The sequence below is a fragment of the Lissotriton helveticus genome, chromosome 12 (assembly GCF_964261635.1).
Source record: "Lissotriton helveticus chromosome 12, aLisHel1.1, whole genome shotgun sequence".
NCBI lineage: Eukaryota > Metazoa > Chordata > Amphibia > Caudata > Salamandridae > Lissotriton > Lissotriton helveticus.
In genome coordinates, this window is record NC_136073.1 from 63274488 (window position 1) to 63297338 (window position 22851).

General features: G+C 47.4%; 1 protein-coding gene across 1 annotated transcript in view; it reads right to left on the minus strand.

Annotated features, from left to right (window-relative positions):
- The window catches only part of LOC144799009 (zinc finger and BTB domain-containing protein 4-like), a 143991-nt gene extending 128358 nt beyond the window's left edge, over positions 1–15633 (minus strand). Inside the window, exons 1-2 of the mRNA XM_078670159.1 lie at positions 15383–15633; positions 13120–13188 (exon numbers count right to left, since the gene is read on the minus strand). The gene's annotated coding sequence lies outside the window, so the exon portion shown is untranslated. The remainder of the gene's footprint in view (positions 1–13119; positions 13189–15382) is intronic.
- Positions 15634–22851: the final 7218 nt, after the last annotated feature.

The window sequence follows — 22851 nt, forward strand, 5'->3', positions numbered from 1 at the left end:
CATGCAGGCTGGCACGTGGTCTGCCAGTATTTCTAGGAGTTTCAGCATGCCCTCAGCTTTTACTGCAGACTCCAGAAGTCTCCCTCCCTCCCCCTCTCTCTCTCTCTCTAATTTTGCAGGTTTCAGCATTACAGCCCCTTGCCCCATCACCCATCAGTATTTCCGCAGGTCACACCTTTACCTAATGTGTTTGTGCAGGACTCCAACCACTGCTGCTCCCAGAAATTCTCTGGGTGGCACCTTAACACTACCTCGGAATTCTGCACGCCACCCATGGTTTCTTCAAACTCAAGGCCTGCCTCAACCAGCATAATTTCTGCATTCTTTCAGGCGACCTGAACGGATTTCTGGAGGCCCTTGTATCGCTTCCTTGTATTTATTCAAGCCCCTGCCTTGCCTGCACTGTTTCTATAAAGTATTGCAAAGCTTCGCAGTTATTTTCTCTAGTTCTAGGCATTGCCCTCCAAGATCTAAGGATCAGCTCCCAGAATTTCTGCGAGTCAGAGAATTGCGTCCCGGTATTTCTCCACCCAGAGAATTACCTCTCAATATTTCTGCAGGCCCCTGCACTACCGCACAGTATTTCTGCAGGCCTCTGCACTACCGCACAGTATTTCTGCAGGCCTCTGAACTAATGCACAGTATTTCTGCAGGCCTCTGCACTACCGCACAGTATTTCTGCAGGCCTCTGCACTACCGCACAGTATTTCTGTAGGCCCCTGCACTACCGCACAGTATATCTGCTGGCCTCTGCACGACCGCACAGTATTTCTGCAGGCCTCTGCACTACCGCACAGTATTTCTGTAGGCCCCTGCACTACCGCACATTATATCTGCTGGCCTCTGCACGACCGCACAGTATTTCTGCAGGCCCTTGCACTACCACACAGTATTTCTGCAGGCCTCTGAACTACCGCACAGTATTTCTGCAGGCCCCTGCATTACCGCACAGTATTTCTGCAGGCCTCTGCACTACCGCACAGTATTTCTGTAGGCCCCTGCACTACCGCACAGTATATCTGCTGGCCTCTGCACGACCGCACAGTATTTCTGCAGGCCTCTGCACTACCGCACAGTATTTCTGTAGGCCCCTGCACTACTGCACAGTATATCTGCTGGCCTCTGCACGACCGCACAGTATTTATGCAGGCCCTTGCACTACCACACAGTATTTCTGCAGGCCTCTGAACTACCGCACAGTATTTCTGCAGGCCTCTGCACTACCGCACAGTATTTCTGCAGGCCTCTGCACTACCGCACAGTATATCTGCTGGCCTCTGCACGACCGCACAGTATTTCTGCAGGCCCTTGCACTACCACACAGTATTTCTGCAGACCTCTGAACTACTGCACAGTATTTCTGCAGGCCTCTGAACTACCGCACAGTATTTCTGCAGGCCTCTGCACTACCGCACAGTATTTCTGCAGGCCTCTGAACTACCGCACAGTATTTCTGCAGGCCTCTGCACTAGCGCACAGTATTTCTGCAGGCCTCTGCACGACCGCACAGTATTTCTGCAGGCCCCTGCACTACCACACAGTATTTCTGCAGACCTCTGAACTATGGCACAGTATTTCTGCAGGCCTCTGAACTACGGCACAGTATTTCTGCAGGCCTCTGAACTACCGCACAGTATTTCTGCAGGCCTCTGCACTAGCGCACAGTATTTCTGCAGGCCTCTGCACGACCGCACAGTATTTCTGCAGGCCCCTGCACTACCACACAGTATTTCTGCAGACCTCTGAACTACGGCACAGTATTTCTGCAGGCCTCTGAACTACGGCACAGTATTTCTGCAGGCCTCTGAACTACGGCACAGTATTTCCGCTGGCCCCTGCACTACCGCACAGTATTTCTGCAGACCGCTGAACTACTGCACAGTATTTCTGCAGGCCTCTGAACTACCGCACAGTATTTCTGCAGGCCTCTGCACTACCGCACAGTATTTCTGCAGGCCTCTGAACTACCGCACAGTATTTCTGCAGGCCCCTGCACTACCGCACAGTATTTCTGAAGACCTCTGAACTACTGCACAGTATTTCTGCAGGCCCCTGCACTACCGCACAGTATTTCTGCTGACCTTTGAACTACCGCACAGTATTTCTGCAGGCCTCTGAACTACCGCACAGTATTTCTGCAGGCCTCTGAACTACCGCACAGTATTTCTGCAGGCCCCTGCACTACCGCACAGTATTTCTGAAGACCTCTGAACTACCGCACAGTATTTCTGCAGGCCCCTGCACTACCGCACAGTATTTCTGCTGACCTTTGAACTACCGCACAGTATTTCTGCAGGCCTCTGAACTACGGCACAGTATTTCTGCAGGCCCCTGCACTACCGCACAGTATTTCTGCAGAACTCTGAACTACCGCACAGTATTTCTGCAGGCCTCTGAACTACTGCACAGTATTTTTTCAGGCCTCTGCACTACTGCACAGTATTTCTGCAGACCTCTGAACTACCGCACAGTATTTCTGCAGGCCTCTGCACTACCGCACAATATTTCTACTGGCCTCTGAACTACCGCACAGTATTTCTGCAGGCCTCTGCATTAACGCACAGTATTTCTGCAGGCCTATGTACTACTGCACAGTATTTCCGCAGGCCGCTGCACTACCACACAGTATTTCTGCGGGCCTCTGAACTACCCCACAGTATTTCTGCCGGCCTCTGCACTACCGCACAGTATTTCTGCAGGCCTCTGCACAACCTCACAGTATTTCTGCAGGCCTCTGAACTACCGCACAGTATTTCTGCCAGCCTCTGCACTACCGCACAGTATTTCTGCAGGCCTCTGCACAACCTCACAGTATTTCTGCAGGCCTCTGCACTACCGCACAGTATTTCTGCAGGCGTCTGCATTACTGCACACTGTTCTGCAGGCTCTTGCATAACCACACAGTATTTCTGCAGGCCTCCACATTACCACACAGTATTTCTGCAGGCCTCCACATTACATGAAAATAGGAGCCCAAAATGTTGGGTTCTGAGACCTGTCTTGTGTTGTGGCTACTGACCAAAGTGGTAGGTAGAGCCAACGAAGAAAGAAAACTTTCTTTCTAGAGTCCCCTGACTCACCGGGGTTTCCCCACGGTGACATGCTTCATCATTGGGGCCATCCCAGTTCTCTACGAAAAGGGGCGTGCTGCGACTTGCGAAATACGTAGGAGCACTTGTTTGTGAAGGACTATGTGTGGACCAGCCCTGTATATGCCACTCCTGTAAAATACACAAAGTGATTGTGGCGTGAATTCACACATTTAAATAACACAGGACTTAATGTGACAAAGGCGATCGACACACAGTACACATAACATTTATATGGAAAAAGATTCCCAATATTTACTTTTTCGGGCACCTAATAGAACTTCATGGTCTCTGGGGGGGGCGGTGTCACTCTATGGAAGCATTGCTGTCAGCGCGGGATTAATGAGAGATTTGGTTAGTTTCCATGTTTTCAAGCGGTAAGGTTTAATCGGTATCCATCGGGGCGGATCCTAAAACCTATCCGTTTCTATTTCAAAACGCCACAATCACTTTGTATATTTTATGAGCTATGCACCGGACTTGAGAGCCTGCACACACCTATATGGGGCAAATACCACCTTGTATATATACTCAAACGTGCGCATTAAGGACAATCGTGTACCCAATCTCTCTGAGAAAGGGATGATGTGGCCACTAATTATGTGTCATTCTTTTGCAGAAACAGCATTGAGTACAAACGTATGTATTTTGAATAACGCATGTCTAGAGTCTTAGCAGCGTTTAATGTTGTGTATTTAATTTAATTAAAAATCCCTAGTAAAGGGTTTTACAGGAGTGGCATATACAGGGCTGGTCCCTGTATGGTCCTGAAGAAAAGCTAGGGGTAGCTTGAAACATGTCGACCGTACACTGATCCCACCTTCAATACAGGTCGGAATAAGTGACAAACCCCATTTTAATATACCAACCTAGGAGCAGAATAAATTTTTTGAGGCCCACTAGCACGGTATTTTTAATCACTTACACCCACTCCACTACACTTTTGCACCACACATAGTCCTTCACAAACAAGTGCTCCTACGTATTTCGCAAGTCGCAGCACGCCCCTTTTCGTAGAGAACTGGGATGGCCCCAATGATGAAGCATGTCACCGTGGGGAAACCCCGGTGAGTGAGGGGACTCTAGAAAGAAAGTTTTCTTTCTTTGTTGGCTCTACCTACCACTTTGGTCAGTAGCCACAACACAAGACAGGTCTCGGAACCCAAAATTTTGGGCTCATATTTTCATGTAATCTCCTAGGAGGGCGACCTGTTCTTTAGTTCCTCCTTCTCCCCCTTTGTTGTACATGGCCTCCACATTACCACACAATATTTCTGCAGGCCTCCACATTACCACACAGTATTTCCGCAGGCCTCCACATTACCACACAGTATTTCTGCAGGCCTCCATATTACCACACAGTATTTCTGCAGGCTTCTGCACTACCGCACAGTATTTCTGCAGGCCTCTGCACTACCGCACAGTATTTCTGCAAGCCTCAACATTACCACCCTGCACATTACCACAGAGTATTTCTCCTAGCCTCTGCATTATCACACTGTATTTCTACAAACCTATGCAATGACACACAGTATTTTTGCAGGCCTTCACATTACCACACAGTAATTCTGAGGCCTCCCCATCACAGCACAATATTTCTACAGGCCACCACATTACTATACAGCATTTCTGCGGACCACAATATTACCACACTGCACATTACCACACAGTATTTCTGCATGTTCTGCATCACAACACAGTATTTCTGCAGGTTCTGCATCACGACACAGCATTTCTGCAGAACTCCACATTACCACATACTATGTACTATTACCACACAGCATGTCTGCAGACCTCAACATTACCACACAGTATTTCTATAAGCCTCTGCATTACCACACAGTATTTCTGCAGGCCTTCCCATTACCACATAGAGTTTCTGTAGGCCTCCACATCACCACACAGAATTTTGACAGGCGTCCACATTACCACGTATTATTCCAATACAGTATGTCTACAGACCACAACATTACCACACAGTACTTTTGCAGGCCTCCACATTATTGCAGTGTTTCTATAGGCCTCTGCATTACTGCACAGCATTTCTATAGGCCTCTGCATTTCCACACAGTATTTCTACAGTCCTCTGCTTTACCGCACATTATTTCTACAGGCCTATGCATTACCGCATAGTATTTCTACAGGTGCCATTTTCCTAGTGTTTGTACATGTATCATTACGTCCTAGTATTTCTACAGGTACCATTATTTCCTAGGGTTCCTCAGTTACCATTACTGTCTAGTGTTTCTGCAGGTGCCATTACTTCCTAGTCTTTCTACAGGTACCATTTATTTCCACAGGCTCCAGCATTACCTCTCAGTGTTTCTGCAAGTGGCAGTATTAACGTAATTCTTCCTACAGGTGCTGTTACTTCGTAGTGTTTCTCAAGGCAAAAGCCATTTCTTCCGGTAGGCTACAGCATTACTTCCTAGTGTTTCTCATGTACCACTTATTTCCAAAGGCCCCAGAATTAACTCAGTATTTCTGCAAGTGGCAGTATTAACGTCATTCTTTCTGTATACTGCTCCGTCGCCTCTTGGTGTTTCTACAGGTACCATTACTTCCTTGTGTTTCTAAATTTGCCAATACTTCCTAGTGTTTCTACAGGCACCATTACTTCCTGGTATTTCTACAAATACTATTTATTTCCCCAGGTTCCAGCATTACCTCACAGTATTTCTGCAAGTGGCAGTATTATAGTCATTCTTCCCGAATGCTGCACCGCCACCTCCTAGTATTTCTACAGGTGCCATGTTCCTAGTGTTTCTACAGGCACCATTGCTTCCTAATGTTTGTACATGTACCATTACTTCCTAGTGTTCCTACAGACAACATTACTTCCTAGTGTTCCTACAGACAACATTACTTCCTAGTGTTTCTACAGGTGCCATTAAGTCTTAGTGTTTCTCTGGTACCATTACTTCCTATTGATTCTACAGGTACCATTACTTCCTGGTATTTCTACAGATACTTTTATTTCCACAGGCTCCAGCATTACCTCACAGTATTTCTGCAAGTGGCAGTATTACCGTCCTTCTTCCTGCATGCTGCACCATCGCCTCCTAGTGCTTCTACGTGTACCACTACTTCCTAGTGTTTCTACAGGTGCCAATGCTTCCTAGTGTTTCTACAGGTACCATTACTTTCAAGTGTTTCTACAGATGCCATTGCTTCCTAGTGTTTACACAGGTGCCATTACTTCCTAGTCTTTGTACAGGTACCATTTATTTCCACTGGCTCCAGCATTACCTCACAGTATTGCTGCAAGGGGCAGTATTACCGTCCTTCTTCCTGTATGCTGCACCGTCGCCTCCTAGTGTTTCTACAGGTACCATTACTTCCTAGTGTTTCTCAGGTACCATTACTTCCTAGTGTTAATACAGGTACCATTACTTTATAGTGTTCCAACAGGTGCCATTGCTTGATATTTCTACAGGCACCATTACTATTTAGTGTTTCTACAGGTACCATTACTTCCTAGTGTTTCTACACTACGTACTACATTACTTCGTACTGTTTCTAAAGGTACCACCATTTCTTCCTGCGGGCTACAACATTACTTCAAATTGTTCCCTAGGTACCATTACTCTCTAGTGTTTCTACATGTACCAGTACTTTATAGTGTTCCTACAGGTACCAGTACTTTATAGTGTTTCTCCTGTACCATTACTTCCTAGTCTTTCTACAGGTACAATTACTTCCTAGCGTTTCTACGGGTAGAATTTATTTCCACAGGCTCCAGCATTACCTCACAGTATTGCTGCAAGTGGCAGTATTACTGTCTTTCTTCCTGTATGCTGTACCGTCGCCTCCTAGTGTTTCAACATGTACCATTACTTCATAGTGTTTCTACAGGTACTGCCAATTCCTCCTGCAGGCTACAGCATTACTTCCTAGTGTTTCCCAGGTACCATTACTTCCTAGTGTTTCTCAGGTACCATTACTTCCTAGTGTTTCTCAGGTACCATTACTTCCTAGTGTTTCTGCAGGTACCATTACTTCCTAGTGTTTCTCAGGTACCATTACTTCCTAGTGTTTCTGCAGGTACCATTACTTCCTAGTGTTTCTCAGGTACAATTACTTCCTAGTGTTTCAACATGTACCACTACTTCCTAGTGTTTCTGCAGGTACCATTACTTCCTAGTGTTTCAACATGTACCACTACTTCCTAGTGTTTCTACAGGTACCACTACTTCCTAGTGTTTCTGCAGGTACCATTACTTCCTAGTGTTTCAACATGTACCACTACTTCCTAGTGTTTCTACAGGTACCACTACTTCCTAGTGTTTCAACATGTACCATTACTTCCTAGTGTTTCTCAGGTACCATTACTTCCTAGTGTTTCAACATGTACCACTACTTCCTAGTGTTTCTACAGGTACCATTACTTCCTAGTGTTTCAACATGTACCACTACTTCCTAGTATTTCTACAGGTACCATTACTTCCTAGTGTTTCAACATGTACCATTACTTCCTAGTGTTTCTCAGGTACCATTACTTCCTAGTGTTTCTGCAGGTACCATTACTTCCTAGTGTTTCTCAGGTACCATTACTTCCTAGTGCTTCTGCAGGTACCATTACTTCCTAGTGTTTCAACATGTACCACTACTTCCTAGTGTTTCTACAGGTACCATTACTTCCTAGTGTTCCTCAGGTACCATTACTTCCTAGTGTTTCAACATGTACCACTACTTCCTAGTGTTTCTACAGGTACCATTACTTCCTAGTGTTTCTCAGGTACCATTACTTCCTAGTGTTAATACAGGTACCATTACTTTATAGTGTTCCAACAGGTGCCATTGCTTGATATTTCTACAGGCACCATTACTATTTAGTGTTTCTACAGGTACCATTACTTCCTAGTGTTTCTACACTACGTACTACATTACTTCGTACTGTTTCTAAAGGTACCACCATTTCTTCCTGCGGGCTACAACATTACTTCAAATTGTTCCCTAGGTACCATTACTCTCTAGTGTTTCTACATGTACCAGTACTTTATAGTGTTCCTACAGGTACCAGTACTTTATAGTGTTTCTCCTGTACCATTACTTCCTAGTCTTTCTACAGGTACAATTACTTCCTAGCGTTTCTACGGGTAGAATTTATTTCCACAGGCTCCAGCATTACCTCACAGTATTGCTGCAAGTGGCAGTATTACTGTCTTTCTTCCTGTATGCTGTACCGTCGCCTCCTAGTGTTTCAACATGTACCATTACTTCATAGTGTTTCTACGGGTACTGCCAATTCCTCCTGCAGGCTACAGCATTACTTCCTAGTGTTTCCCAGGTACCATTACTTCCTAGTGTTTCTCAGGTACCATTACTTCCTAGTGTTTCTGCAGGTACCATTACTTCCTAGTGTTTCTCAGGTACCATTACTTCCTAGTGTTTCTCAGGTACCATTACTTCCTAGTGTTTCTGCAGGTACCATTACTTCCTAGTGTTTCTCAGGTACCATTACTTCCTAGTGTTTCTGCAGGTACCATTACTTCCTAGTGTTTCTCAGGTACAATTACTTCCTAGTGTTTCAACATGTACCACTACTTCCTAGTGTTTCTGCAGGTACCATTACTTCCTAGTGTTTCAACATGTACCACTACTTCCTAGTGTTTCTACAGGTACCACTACTTCCTAGTGTTTCTGCAGGTACCATTACTTCCTAGTGTTTCAACATGTACCACTACTTCCTAGTGTTTCTAAAGGTACCATTACTTCCTAGAGTTTCTCAGGTACCATTACTTCCTAGTGTTTCTGCAGGTACCATTACTTCCTAGTGTTTCTCAGGTACCATTACTTACTAGTGCTTCTGCAGGTACCATTACTTCCTAGTGTTTCAACATGTACCACTACTTCCTAGTGTTTCTACAGGTACCATTACTTCCTAGTGTTCCTCAGGTACCATTACTTCCTAGTGTTTCAACATGTACCACTACTTCCTAGTGTTTCTACAGGTACCATTACTTCCTAGTGTTCCTCAGGTACCAATACTTCCTAGTGTTTCAACATGTACCATTACTTCCTAGTGTTTCAACATGTACCATTACTTCCTAGTGTTTCTCAGGTACCATTACTTCCTAGTGTTTCTGCAGGTACCATTACTTCCTAGTGTTTCAACATGTACCACTACTTCCTAGTGTTTCTACAGGTACCATTACTTCCTAGTGTTCCTCAGGTACCATTACTTCCTAGTGTTTCAACATGTACCATTACTTCCTAGTGTTTCTGCAGGTACCATTACTTCCTAGTGTTTCTCAGGTACCATTACTTCCTAGTGTTTCTGCAGGTACCATTACTTCCTAGTGTTTCTCAGGTACCATTACTTCCTAGTGTTTCTGCAGGTACCATTACTTCCTGGTGTTTCAACATGTACCACTACTTCCTAGTGTTTCTACAGGTACCATTACTTCCTAGTGTTCCTCAGGTACCATTACTTCCTAGTGTTTCAACATGTACCATTACTTCCTAGTGTTTCTCAGGTACCATTACTTCCTAGTGTTTCTGCAGGTACCATTACTTCCTAGTGTTTCTCAGGTACCATTACTTCCTAGTGTTTCTGCAGGTACCATTACTTCCTAGTGTTTCTGCAGGTACCATTACTTCCTGGTGTTTCAACATGTACCACTACTTCCTAGTGTTTCTGCAGGTACCATTACTTCCTAGTGTTTCTCGGGTACCATTACTTCCTAGTGTTTCTGCAGGTACCATTACTTCCTAGTGTTTCTCAGGTACCACTACTTCCTAGTGTTTCTGCAGGTACCATTACTTCCTAGTGTTTCAACATGTACCACTACTTCCTAGTGTTTCTACAGGTACCATTACTTCCTAGTGTTTCTGCAGGTACCACTACTTCCTAGTGTTTCTACAGGTACCACTACTTCCTAGTGTTTCTACAGGTACCACTACTTCCTAGTGTTTCTGCAGGTACCATTACTTCCTAGTGTTTCTACATGTACCACTACTTCCTAGTGTTTCTGCAGGTACCATTACTTCCTAGTGTTTCTCAGGTACCATTACTTCCTAGTGTTTCAACATGTACCACTACTTCCTAGTGTTTCTACAGGTACCATTACTTCCTAGTGTTTCTCAGGTACCATTACTTCCTAGTGTTTCAACATGTACCATTACTTCCTAGTGTTTCTGCAGGTACCATTACTTCCTAGTGTTTCTCAGGTACCATTACTTCCTAGTGTTTCTGCAGGTACCATTACCTCCTAGTGTTTCTCAGGTACCATTACTTCCTAGTGTTTCTGCAGGTACCATTACTTCCTAGTGTTTCTCAGGTACCATTACTTCCTAGTGTTTCAACATGTACCATTACTTCCTAGTGTTTCTGCAGGTACCATTACTTCCTAGTGTTTCTCAGGTACCATTACTTTTTAGTGTTTCTGCAGGTACCATTACTTCCTAGTGTTTCTCAGGTACCATTACTTCCTAGTGTTTCAACATGTACCACTACTTACTAGTGTTTCTGCAGGTACCATTACTTCCTAGTGTTTCAACATGTACCACTACTTCCTCGTGTTTCTACAGGTACCACTACTTCCTAGTGTTTCTGCAGGTACCATTACTTCCTAGTGTTTCAACATGTACCACTACTTCCTAGTGTTTCTACAGGTGCCATTACTTCCTAGTGTTTCTGCAGGTACCATTACTTCCTAGTGTTTCAACATGTACCACTACTTCCTAGTGTTTCTACAGGTACCACTACTTCCTAGTGTTTCTGCAGGTACCATTACTTCCTAGTGTTTCAACATGTACCATTACTTCCTAGTGTTTCTACAGGTACCATTACTTCCTAGTGTTTCTGCAGGTACCATTACTTCCTAGTGTTCCTCAGGTACCATTACTTCCTAGTGTTTCAACATGTACCATTACTTCATAGTGTTTCTACAGGTACTATTACTTTCTAGTCTTTTTACAGATACCATTGCTTCCTAGTGTTTCTGCAGGTACCATTACTTCCTAGTGTTTCAACATGTACCACTACTTCCTAGTGTTTCTACAGGTACCACTACTTCCTAGTGTTTCTGCAGGTACCATTACTTCCTAGTGTTTCTCTGATACCATTACTTCCTAGTGTTTCAACATGTACCATTACTTCCTAGTGTTTCTACAGGTACCATTACTTCCTAGTGTTTCTGCAGGTACCATTACTTCCTAGTGTTTCTGCAGGTACCATTACTTCCTAGTGTTTCTCAGGTACCATTACTTCCTAGTGTTTCAACATGTACCACTACTTCCTAGTGTTTCTGCAGGTACCATTACTTCCTAGTGTTTCAACATGTACCACTACTTCCTAGTGTTTCTACAGGTACCACTACTTCCTAGTGTTTCTGCAGGTACCACTACTTCCTAGTGTTTCTACAGGTACCATTACTTCCTAGTGTTTCTACAGGTACCATTACTTCCTAGTGTTTCTGCAGGTACCATTACTTCCTAGTGTTTCAACATGTACCATTACTTCATAGTGTTTCTGCAGGTACCATTACTTCCTAGTGTTCCTCAGGTACCATTACTTCCTAGTGTTCCTCAGATACCATTACTTCCTAGTGTTCCTCAGGTACCACTACTTCCTAGTGTTTCTGCAGGTACCATTACTTCCTAGTGTTTCTCAGGTACCATTACTTCCTAGTGTTTCTCAGGTACCATTACTTCCTAGTGTTTCAACATGTACCACTACTTCCTAGTGTTTCTGCAGGTACCATTACTTCCTAGTGTTTCAACACGTACCACTACTTCCTAGTGTTTCTACAGGTACCACTACTTCCTAGTGTTTCTGCAGGTACCACTACTTCCTAGTGTTTCTACAGGTACCATTACTTCCTAGTGTTTCTACAGGTACCATTACTTCCTAGTGTTTCTGCAGGTACCATTACTTCCTAGTGTTTCAACATGTACCATTACTTCATAGTGTTTCTGCAGGTACCATTACTTCCTAGTGTTCCTCAGGTACCATTACTTCCTAGTGTTCCTTAGATACCATTACTTCCTAGTGTTCCTCAGGTACCACTACTTCCTAGTGTTTCTGCAGGTACCACTACTTCCTAGTGTTTCTGCAGGTACCATTACTTCCTAGTGTTTCAACATGTACCATTACTTCATAGTGTTTCTGCAGGTACCATTACTTCCTAGTGTTCCTCAGGTACCATTACTTCCTAGTGTTCCTCAGGTACCACTACTTCCTAGTGTTCCTCAGGTACCATTACTTCCTAGTGTTCCTCAGATACCATTACTTCCTAGTGTTCCTCAGGTACCACTACTTCCTAGTGTTTCTGCAGGTACCATTACTTCCTAGTGTTTCTCAGGTACCATTACTTCCTAGTGTTTCTGCAGGTACCATTACTTCCTAGTGTTCCTCAGGTACCATTACTTCCTAGTGTTCCTCAGATACCATTACTTCCTAGTGTTCCTCAGGTACCACTACTTCCTAGTGATTCTGCAGGTACCATTACTTCCTAGTGTTCCTCAGGTACCATTACTTCCTAGTGTTCCTCAGATACCATTACTTCCTAGTGTTCCTCAGGTACCATTACTTCCTAGTGTTCCTCAGGTACCATTACTTCCTAGTGTTCCTCAGATACCATTACTTCCTAGTGTTCCTCAGGTACCACTACTTCCTAGTGTTTCTGCAGGTACCATTACTTCCTAGTGTTTCAACATGTACCACTACTTCCTAGTGTTTCTACAGGTACCATTACTTAGTGTTTCTCGGGTACCATTAATTCCTAATGTTTCTGCAGGTGCCATTATTTCCTAGTGTTCCTATAGATACTGTTATTTCTCCCTGCGGGGTACAGAATTACTTCCTAGTGGGTCTCAGGTACCGTGTATTTCCACAGGCTCCAGCATTGTTCCTAGTATTTCTACAAGCCTTCACATTGCCTGCCAGAATCTCTACAGTGTAGGTGCCGGATTGCCAATTAATGATTAATAGAGAAGTATTAGTAACACATAACAATACAGATTATATACCCCCTCGATAGCAGGCAGTTCACCAGAAGTGGTACTGTGGGTGAAGGCATTTTACCTCTAGAATAAGATTTCAAAAATCCTTCCGGGTCGTGACCTCATCCAGGTTCAAGGGCCCCATTTTATTCTGAAAAAGAAACGAGAAATATTGCTTTAGTGGGTGGTGTCCTCTCTGTGACGTCATCTATGTTGCACAGCGCATCTCATACACTGAAGAGCTCAGAGTAGGTGGGTGCCCTTTGCTTCTCCCGCACCCTTGTCATCAGAGTGAGGGGTATTTTTTGCTGTGGATTATAGCATTAGCCTTTGTTGAGCAGCGTGCACCAATCTTACCTTTGCATTTTTTTGGGCGGCTATTTCTGAAAGGGGTGGAGAGAGTCTGGATACATACTGTCCAGAAATCGGATCTCTCTTAATTAAAACATGTTATTATTGTACAGTTTGAGGGTGTGCTTTAGTCATCCTGGCAGGAGTTTCATGTATGTATGTATGTTTGCTGCTTTATATAAGGTGGACTTGGCCTAACGGCCTTACAGCGCCTTCCATCAGAACGGGAGAAGTTAAGTGATTTGCCCAGAATCACAGGCTGGTGAGCTGTGGCCGGGATTCGAATCTGGTTCGCAGCTCCAAAGTGGGAAGCTCTAGCCGCCAGGCCGCAGGTAGCCCACCACCCAAGCTTGAATCTGAGACCATCGGATCTCTGCAGCAGGAGCATTAACCTGAAGCGCTATCTTACCTCAATGGAAAGAAGTGACTGAGGTGGTCGATGGCCCGCATCAGAGGGAGCGCCAAATTCGGGCCCTCTAGGTATACACTCTGCCCCACCCCAGGCTGAATCAGTGTCCACTAGGGGTCGCTCTTTACCACCAATGAACCCAGTGCCCTGCGGCCAGTCGTGCAGTGCCTGTGACTCACACTGACCGTCAGTGAGAGACAGTGACTCACTCCGGGCCCTCCTGACTTCCTCTGGCCTTCCACCAGCACGACCAATCAATCTCTTAGGAGGAGGCGAAAACACGCCTGTGCACAACTGGTGTCCACATAGTGCACAGAGAGGCCAATCCTGCCAACTCTACAAAAATGACAATAGAGGCGCGGTGTTTTACTGTAACAGTCCAGACTCACCCGCCACAGATGGCTACCAGATCACAGCAGGGTAGACGCTTCATGCCATGCTCGCCGGTTCCCACGGCACCCCACAAAACACTCAAGGCATTAAGCAGCTTGGCAATACACTCCTAAAGCACAAAGGCTTCGAGCCAGGCCCACGCCTGCTTTATCTGTGTAGAAAATCTGTTTATTCTCTTTTCTTGTTCTCCAAAAGCAGCATGCATAGGCAATAACTGATGCTAATATGCAGAAAAAAACTGCAAGGCCACGAGCCATTCTGTTCTCCCATGACAGGGGCGCGCGGGCTCCTGCTCCTGGCTACGTCACTTTTGGAGGGGTCTTATGATCTCAGCAGCGCCACGCCACACCCCCTCAGACAGTTTGGGAGTTTAGAAAGAACAAAGCTGGCCAGAAGGGCTGACACACCTGAGGGGAGGGTGGTGGCTGGAAGCCGGCCAGAGTTTTACTCAAACTCGAAAGCCTTCGCAGAATTTGGAGCCCGCCTGTGACTTTCTTTGTTGGGAGATTGCAGGGCTGAGAGCCTTCTGGCTCTAAGGGGAAAAGATGGAAAAGACAAGCCTCTGAATTAACAGACTGGTATAGGGGCTTTGAAGAGGTACATGTCTTCTTGCTGGAAAACCCCATGAGGGGACAATTTCTGGCAATCGCTTGGTGCCTATCAGTACTTTAGGGTCCTTACAGGAAAAGGGATGGAACACAGTGATATTTGCCAAACCTAAAGTCCCCAACACCTACTGGGAGATTCCGGGGAGGAATTGGCACGAATGGAAGGTACCGAGCCCCCTCGATTCTCACTCGTGACCCATCTTCGCTCTCCGTTCGCGTGGAGATGGCATATGTAATGCGTATGATGTCACTCTGCTCTTCCCAGCGAAGGGCCCATCTCCAGGACTAAAAGTGCATCCTATTTCTGTGGCAGAACCCGGTGACTTCCTGAAACACCTCCTTATGGTAGGGGGGGCCTTACCTGTACGTACACTCAGCACCTCCGATGCCTCTCTGTTACCCCGAAGGGGGAAGGAAGGTGGCACGAAAGGCTGGCGACATTACACGTCCAGGAACGCAGTCAGTTGCCACATACACTGCCCTGTCGCCTGAGGCTTCTCGATGGCGAGGATACCTCTGTGACGACGGTGCCCTTTCTAGGGAATGAGTGGGAGGGAGAGAGGCGGCCAGGGGGGGTATCGTACCTGTTCGTCCAAAGCTTCTCCAATCTGTGCCTAAAATGGTGGCCGCCTCATCGCGTCGGGCGTCGGAGGCCGGCCGGTCGGCTCGGGGCGCTGATGTGCGCAGCGGCCGCGCTGCCAGGCCCGGCCCCCGCTAGACTCGTCGCCATCGCATATATCCAAGGCCCGGCAAACTTTGCGTCCATGGCGCGCCTGGGGGAGCTCGGTGGGCGCGCTCCGGCCCCTCTGCGCAGCACGGCCGGCCCCCTCCCTACGCACGCCGCCCCCACCCGCTCTCCATCCCTCCCTCCCACCCCGGCCGAACGGCTGCACGGAAAATATGACACAGGGAGGCTGGCGGTGCGGGAGGGAGCCCTGGGGCCGGGGGTACCTGTCAGCGGGCGGGCCCGGGCTGGGGCTCCCGGGGCGGGTGGCACCGGCCGGCGGCGGCGGCGGCAGGGAGTGAGCACGGGCGCCGGGAGTGTGTCGTGTCCGTGCGCGCACGGGGGAGGGACGGTTCCGGTTACGGGGAGAGAGAAGCTGCGGAGGCCGGGGCGGAGGGAGCCGGGGCGCTGGGGGCCCGTGCACCCCCTGAGAGGGGAGAGCCGCGGAGTCGGCGCGGGGCTCTGGACGCACCTTGTAGGTTCGAGCTCGGAGTGGGATGGGGAAGTTATGAGCCCCCACTCCGGTACGTGTCGCAGGTTCAAGTGTCTCAAAAGAGATGGGTTTACAAGTCACCATGGCAACAAGACCCGGGTACGGGTTCAAATCCCCTAACAGAGAGGGATGCTCCAACAAGACCCACCCAGGTTCAAGTCCCCTAACAGAGAGGGATGCTCCAACAAGACCAGGCTTCAAGTCCCCTAACAGAGAGGGATGCTCCAACAGGGCACGGGTTCCAGTCCCCTAACAGAGAGGGATGCTCCAACAATACCCGGGTTCAAGTCCCCTACCAGAGAGGGATGCTCCAACAGGGCACGGGTTCAAGTCCCCTAACAGAGAGGGATGCTCCAACAGGGCACGGGTTCAAGTCCCCTAACAGAGAGGGATGCTCCAACATTACCCGGGTTCAAGTCCCCTACCAGAGAGGGATGCTCCAACAGGGCACGGGTTCAAGTCCCCTAACAGAGAGGGATGCTCCAACAAGACCCGGGTTCAGGTCCCCTAACAGAGAGGGATGCTCCAACATGGCAAGGGTTCAAGTCCCCTAACAGAGAGGGATGCTGCAACAAGACCCGGGTTCAACTCCCCTAACAGAGAGGGATGTTGCAACAAGACCCGGGTTCAACTCCCCTAACAGAGAGGGATGCTCCAACAAGACCCGGGTTCAGGTCCCCTAACAGAGAGGGATGCTCCAACATGGCAAGGGTTCAAGTCCCCTAACAGAGAGGGATGCTGCAACAAGACCCGGGTTCAACTCCCCTAACAGAGAGGGATGCTCCAATAAGACCCAGGTTCAAGTCCCCTAACAGAGAGGGATGCTCCGGGTTAAGTCCCCTAACAGAGAGGGATGCTCCGGGTTAAGTCCCCTAACAGAGAGGGATGCTCCAACAAGACCCGGGTTCAAGACCCCTAACAGAGAGGGATGCTCCAACAGGACCCGGGTTCAATTCCCCTAACAGAGAGGGATGCTCCGGGTTAAGTCCCCTACCAGAGAGGGATGCTCCAACAAGACCCAGGTTCAAGTCCCCTAACAGAGAGGGATGCTCCAACAGGGCACGGGTTCAAGTCCCCTAACAGAGAGGGATGCACCAACAAGACCCGTGTTCAAGTCCCCTAACAGAGAGGGATGCTCCAACAAGGCACGGGTTCAAGTCCCCTAACAGAGAGGGATGCTCCAACAAGACCAGGCTTCAAGTCCCCTAACAGAGAGGGATGCTCCAACAGGGCACGGGTTCCAGTCCCCTAACAGAGAGGGATGCTCCAACAATACCCGGGTTCAAGTCCCCTACCAGAGAGGGATGCTCCAACAGGGCACGGGTTCAAGTCCCCTAACAGAGAGGGATGCTCCAACAAGACCCGGGTTCAGGTCCCCTAACAGAGAGGGATGCTCCAACAAGACCCAGGTTCAAGTCCCCTAACAGAGAGGGATGCTCCAACAAGACCCAGGTTCAAGTCCCCTAACAGAGAGGGATGCTCCAACAGGGCACGGGTTCCAGTCCCCTAACAGAGAGGGATGCTCCAACAATACCCGGGTTCAAGTCCCCTACCAGAGAGGGATGCTCCAACAGGGCACGGGTTCAAGTCCCCTAACAGAGAGGGATGCTCCAACAAGACCCGGGTTCAGGTCCCCTAACAGAGAGGGATGCTCCAACGAGACCCAGGTTCAAGTCCCCTAACAGAGAGGGATGCTCCAACAAGACCCGGGTTCAAGTCCCCTAACAGAGAGGGATGCTCCAACAAGACCCGGGTTCAAGTCCCCTAACAGAGAGGGATGCTCCAACAAGACCCAGGTTCAAGTCCCCTAACAGAGAGGGATGCTCCAACATGGCAAGGGTTCAAGTCCCCTAACAGAGAGGGATGCTTCAACAAGACCCGGGTTCAAGTCCCCTAACAGAGAGGGATGTTGCAACAAGACCCGGGTTCAACTCCCCTAACAGAGAGGGATGCTCCAACAAGACCCGGGTTCAAGTCCCCTAACAGAGAGGGATGTTGCAACAAGACCCGGGTTCAACTCCCCTAACAGAGAGGGATGCTCCAACAAGACCCAGGTTCAAGTCCCCTAACAGAGAGGGATGCTCCGGGTTAAGTCCCCTAACAGAGAGGGATGCTCCGGGTTAAGTCCCCTAACAGAGAGGGATGCTCCAACAAGACCCGGGTTCAAGACCCCTAACAGAGAGGGATGCTCCAACAGGACCCGGGTTCAATTCCCCTAACAGAGAGGGATGCTCCAACAGGGCACGGGTTCAAGTCCCCTAACAGAGAGGGATGCTCCAACAAGACCCAGGTTCAAGTCCCCTAACAGAGAGGGATGCTCCAACAGGGCACGGGTTCAAGTCCCCTAACAGAGAGGGATGCACCAGCAAGACCCGTGTTCAAGTCCCCTAACAGAGAGGGATGCTCCAACAAGGCACGGGTTCAAGTCCCCTAACAGAGAGGGATGCTCCAACAAGACCAGGCTTCAAGTCCCCTAACAGAGAGGGATGCTCCAACAGGGCACGGGTTCCAGTCCCCTAACAGAGAGGGATGCTCCAACAATACCCGGGTTCAAGTCCCCTACCAGAGAGGGATGCTCCAACAGGGCACGGGTTCAAGTCCCCTAACAGAGAGGGATGCTCCAACAAGACCCGGGTTCAGGTCCCCTAACAGAGAGGGATGCTCCAACAAGACCCAGGTTCAAGTCCCCTAACAGAGAGGGATGCTCCAACAAGACCCAGGTTCAAGTCCCCTAACAGAGAGGGATGCTCCAACAGGGCACGGGTTCCAGTCCCCTAACAGAGAGGGATGCTCCAACAATACCCGGGTTCAAGTCCCCTACCAGAGAGGGATGCTCCAACAGGGCACAGGTTCAAGTCCCCTAACAGAGAGGGATGCTCCAACAAGACCCAGGTTCAAGTCCCCTAACAGAGAGGGATGCTCCAACAAGACCCGGGTTCAAGTCCCCTAACAGAGAGGGATGCTCCAACAAGACCCGGGTTCAAGTCCCCTAACAGAGAGGGATGCTCCAACAAGACCCAGGTTCAAGTCCCCTAACAGAGAGGGATGCTCCAACATGGCAAGGGTTCAAGTCCCCTAACAGAGAGGGATGCTTCAACAAGACCCGGGTTCAAGTCCCCTAACAGAGAGGGATGTTGCAACAAGACCCGGGTTCAACTCCCCTAACAGAGAGGGATGCTCCAACAAGACCCGGGTTCAAGTCCCCTAACAGAGAGGGATGTTGCACCAAGACCCGGGTTCAACTCCCCTAACAGAGAGGGATGCTCCAACAGGACCCAGGTTCAAGTCCCCTAACAGAGAGGGATGCTCCGGGTTAAGTCCCCTAACAGAGAGGGATGCTCCGGGTTAAGTCCCCTAACAGAGAGGGATGCTCCAACAAGACCCGGGTTCAAGACCCCTAACAGAGAGGGATGCTCCAACAGGACCCGGGTTCAAGTCCCCTAACAGAGAGGGATGCTCCGGGTTAAGTCCCCTAACAGAGAGGGATGCTCCAACAAGACCCAGGTTCAAGTCCCCTAACAGAGAGGGATGCTCCAACAGGGCACGGGTTCAAGTCCCCTAACAGAGAGGGATGCACCAACAAGACCCGGGTTCAAGTCCCCTAACAGAGAGGGATGCTCCAACAGGGCACGGGTTCAAGTCCCCTAACAGAGAGGGATGCACCAACAAGACCCGGGTTCAAGTCCCCTAACAGAGAGGGATGCTCCAACAGGGCACGGGTTCAAGTCCCCTAACAGAGAGGGATGCTCGGGTTCAAGTCACAAGACAGGGCTGGCACACCTCCGAACATTTCCGAAGAATCCATAGAGGGGGAGCTCGATTTTCCTTTTTTTTTCGGGTGGGGGTTTAAGCCCATTGCAATCAATGGAGACGGGAAACATTTTTTAAGGATAAGGAAGCTTTTCAGGGCGGTTGTCCCATTTAAGTTTAAACGAAGAATTTTGCTTGTATTTTGTAGGTAGAGAAGATTCCTCTGAGGAAAGTCACACAGTTCAAAGGAGGGTGAGCCGAGAGCCATACTTTCTGTTAGGTGTGCTGGTTTCACGGCCAAGTAAAGGAGGCACGAGAGCATCGCTACTGCAATATGACTGGGGCAGAGTCCTAAACAAGCATTTGCAATGCAATAGGTCTTGCATTTACGTGAGTTTAAGCTATTGGCATTGTAAATGACAATGCCTATTATTTATGTTTTACACACCAAAACATAACTAAAAAGCACTGAGATTTACAATGCAAACAGCTCAAATTTGCATGAATGCGAGACCTATTGCATTGCAAATGCTTGTTAAACTATATCCTCTAGAAGATTTACTACTCCCTTTCAATGCACTTTTTTCCCCATATGTCATACGGCTGGTCTTAAGTCCATAAGACCGGAAGGGTAGTGAACAGGGAGATTTGGCACAGTGTTGACGTCCGTCAAGTACAAGAGGACCAACAGCCATGTTATATTAAATCTCTTCAAATCAGAGTGATTAAGTGTGCCATCAGTGCTTAATTTGTAAAATATTAAGTGCCAGGGCTCTGACCAGGAGGCCACTGCAGCTTGCACCACCCATCGCCCTTGTCATTGCTGCCAAAACAACTACTAACCATCTCTCTCACATGTAAGTGCAACAGTTCAGATTATTCCAGGTCCCCAAAGCTCAAGGAATGGCCGGGGAGGCAGGTATTAGCAATTTTTTAATGGTTATTGTTTTCCTAAACAACTGTTATACTGCTCATCTCTAAATTACATGAGCAGCGCCACCTTGTGGCAGACTTCCCTAAGTGTGGTGTTGACAATTAGGTGCCGGTGCAGAGCACCGGAAACCAATTGAGTGCCAGTGCTCAGCACCGGAAAGCACCACCTCAAATTAAGCACTGGTGCCACTAAATTCTCCACTCTGATTCTCAGCACTTCTAATGACTTTTGGACACCTGCCCCACTTCACTCCCAGATGTCCGTTGTCTTTGCCTGTTGCTAGATTCAGAATTCTCACCATAGCCCCAGAAACCTGATGTTGCGAAGGTATATCCGATTTACCTTTGCCTTTTCCATTGTGGATTGCCCTCCCGCACTATCTAACAAAGTAATGGCTGCAAACACATTTGTAGCTTGTGGGTAGGAGTTTTGGCCTATGGGGGTCGCCCTACCTAAGGGCGTGTGAAATAACAACCATGGCACTTGAACTAAGAATAAATTCTAATCAATTAAATAAATTAAAGAAGAGGTAGTAGGTCTGTACTCAAAATTTATTATTGACCTTGTTAAAATTAACAGTCACAAGACATACATACCAACCATCAATATAGACAATATCAAAATATTCATACATTCAATGGTACATAATCAGTATATATAAAAAATAAACAAATCACAATTTAAAAGGTAGCATAACAGTTAGTTCTCTACGCGCGTTTCGGCGACCAGCGCCTTCTTCTGGAGTAGCCACGCGTAACATATATTTGCACGCACTTAGTTGCAAAATAACCCCAAGCATAAATTATTGTCTGATAAAGCTGAGGGGGTGTAGCAGGATAAGCTGAATTAATATCGCCAAATCAGCTTCATGTTTATGTTTTGCTAAAAATATCTAGGGCCAGATGTAGGAGCCATTTACCGACCGGTAACGGCCGATTTCGGCCGTTACCGACCGGTAAATGGGTTTTTGGGATGTAGGGGCACATTTTTACAGAATCGGTAAATTTACCGAATCGGTAAATTTACCGATTCTGTAAAATACCGAATCGGTATTTTTACCGATTCGGTAAATCTGAGATGTAGGTGGGACTCTTCTGAGTCCCAAAGGCCATACAAATTCGGTATTTTACCACCCAATCCAATTGGGTGTTAAAATACCGAATTCAGGTGTGCATGCACATGTGTGCATGCACACCTATGCCATGTGACAGACAGACATGCCCTTAGGGCATGTCTGTGTGCCACATGGCGCACATGTCAATTTTTGGGGTGCCAGAGGGTGTCAAAGTGACACCCCCTGCACCCTTGCAGAATTCGGTATTTACTGATTCGGTAATTACCGAATCGGTATTTCCCATTGATTCCTATGGGCTTCACAGCCCATAGGAATCAATAGGAAATACCGATTCGGTATTTACCGATTTGGTAAATACTGAATATTACCGATTCGGTAATTCCACATCTGGAATTACCTACATCTCCCCCCCTCTATTTTACCACTTCTTAAATACCGAATCGGTAAAATTCGTTATTTAAGAAGTGGTAAAATAGATTTACCTACATCTAACCCTTAGTCTTTTACCAGAAGCCTTGAATCCCGTGCCTCGCTTCCAGTCTCTATCGATTCGAGAGCAGGTTCATTTTTGACTTGACGATACGAAAGGAGGTTCTTCATATCAAGAAGACTTCTTTGTTGCCATTCATGCAGCCGTTATAACATTTGAGTATCTAAACACGCAATCAACTACATAAACTGTGAAGCGAGGCTGAATGGTTAACATTTTTAGATCAGAACTGAAATGAGTGTCAAGACTAGATATTTTTAGCAAAACATAAACAGGAAGCTGATTTGGCGATATTAATTCAGCTTATCCTGCTTCACCCCCTCAGCTTTATCAGACAATAATTTATGCTTGGGGTTATTTTGCAACTAAGTGCGTGCAAATATATGTTACACGTGGCTACTCCAGAAGAAGGCGCTGGTCGCCGATACGCGCGTAGAGAACTAACTGTACACCGTTCAGTAGCTTCCAATGTAAGAGAGACCGCTTCTACCACGTTTTACATTTTTACCTTAATTTACTTTCCCAAGAATATTTGCTTTTACCAGGTTGTTTTTCTGTAGTTTTCTTTTCACACAGCATATTGCATT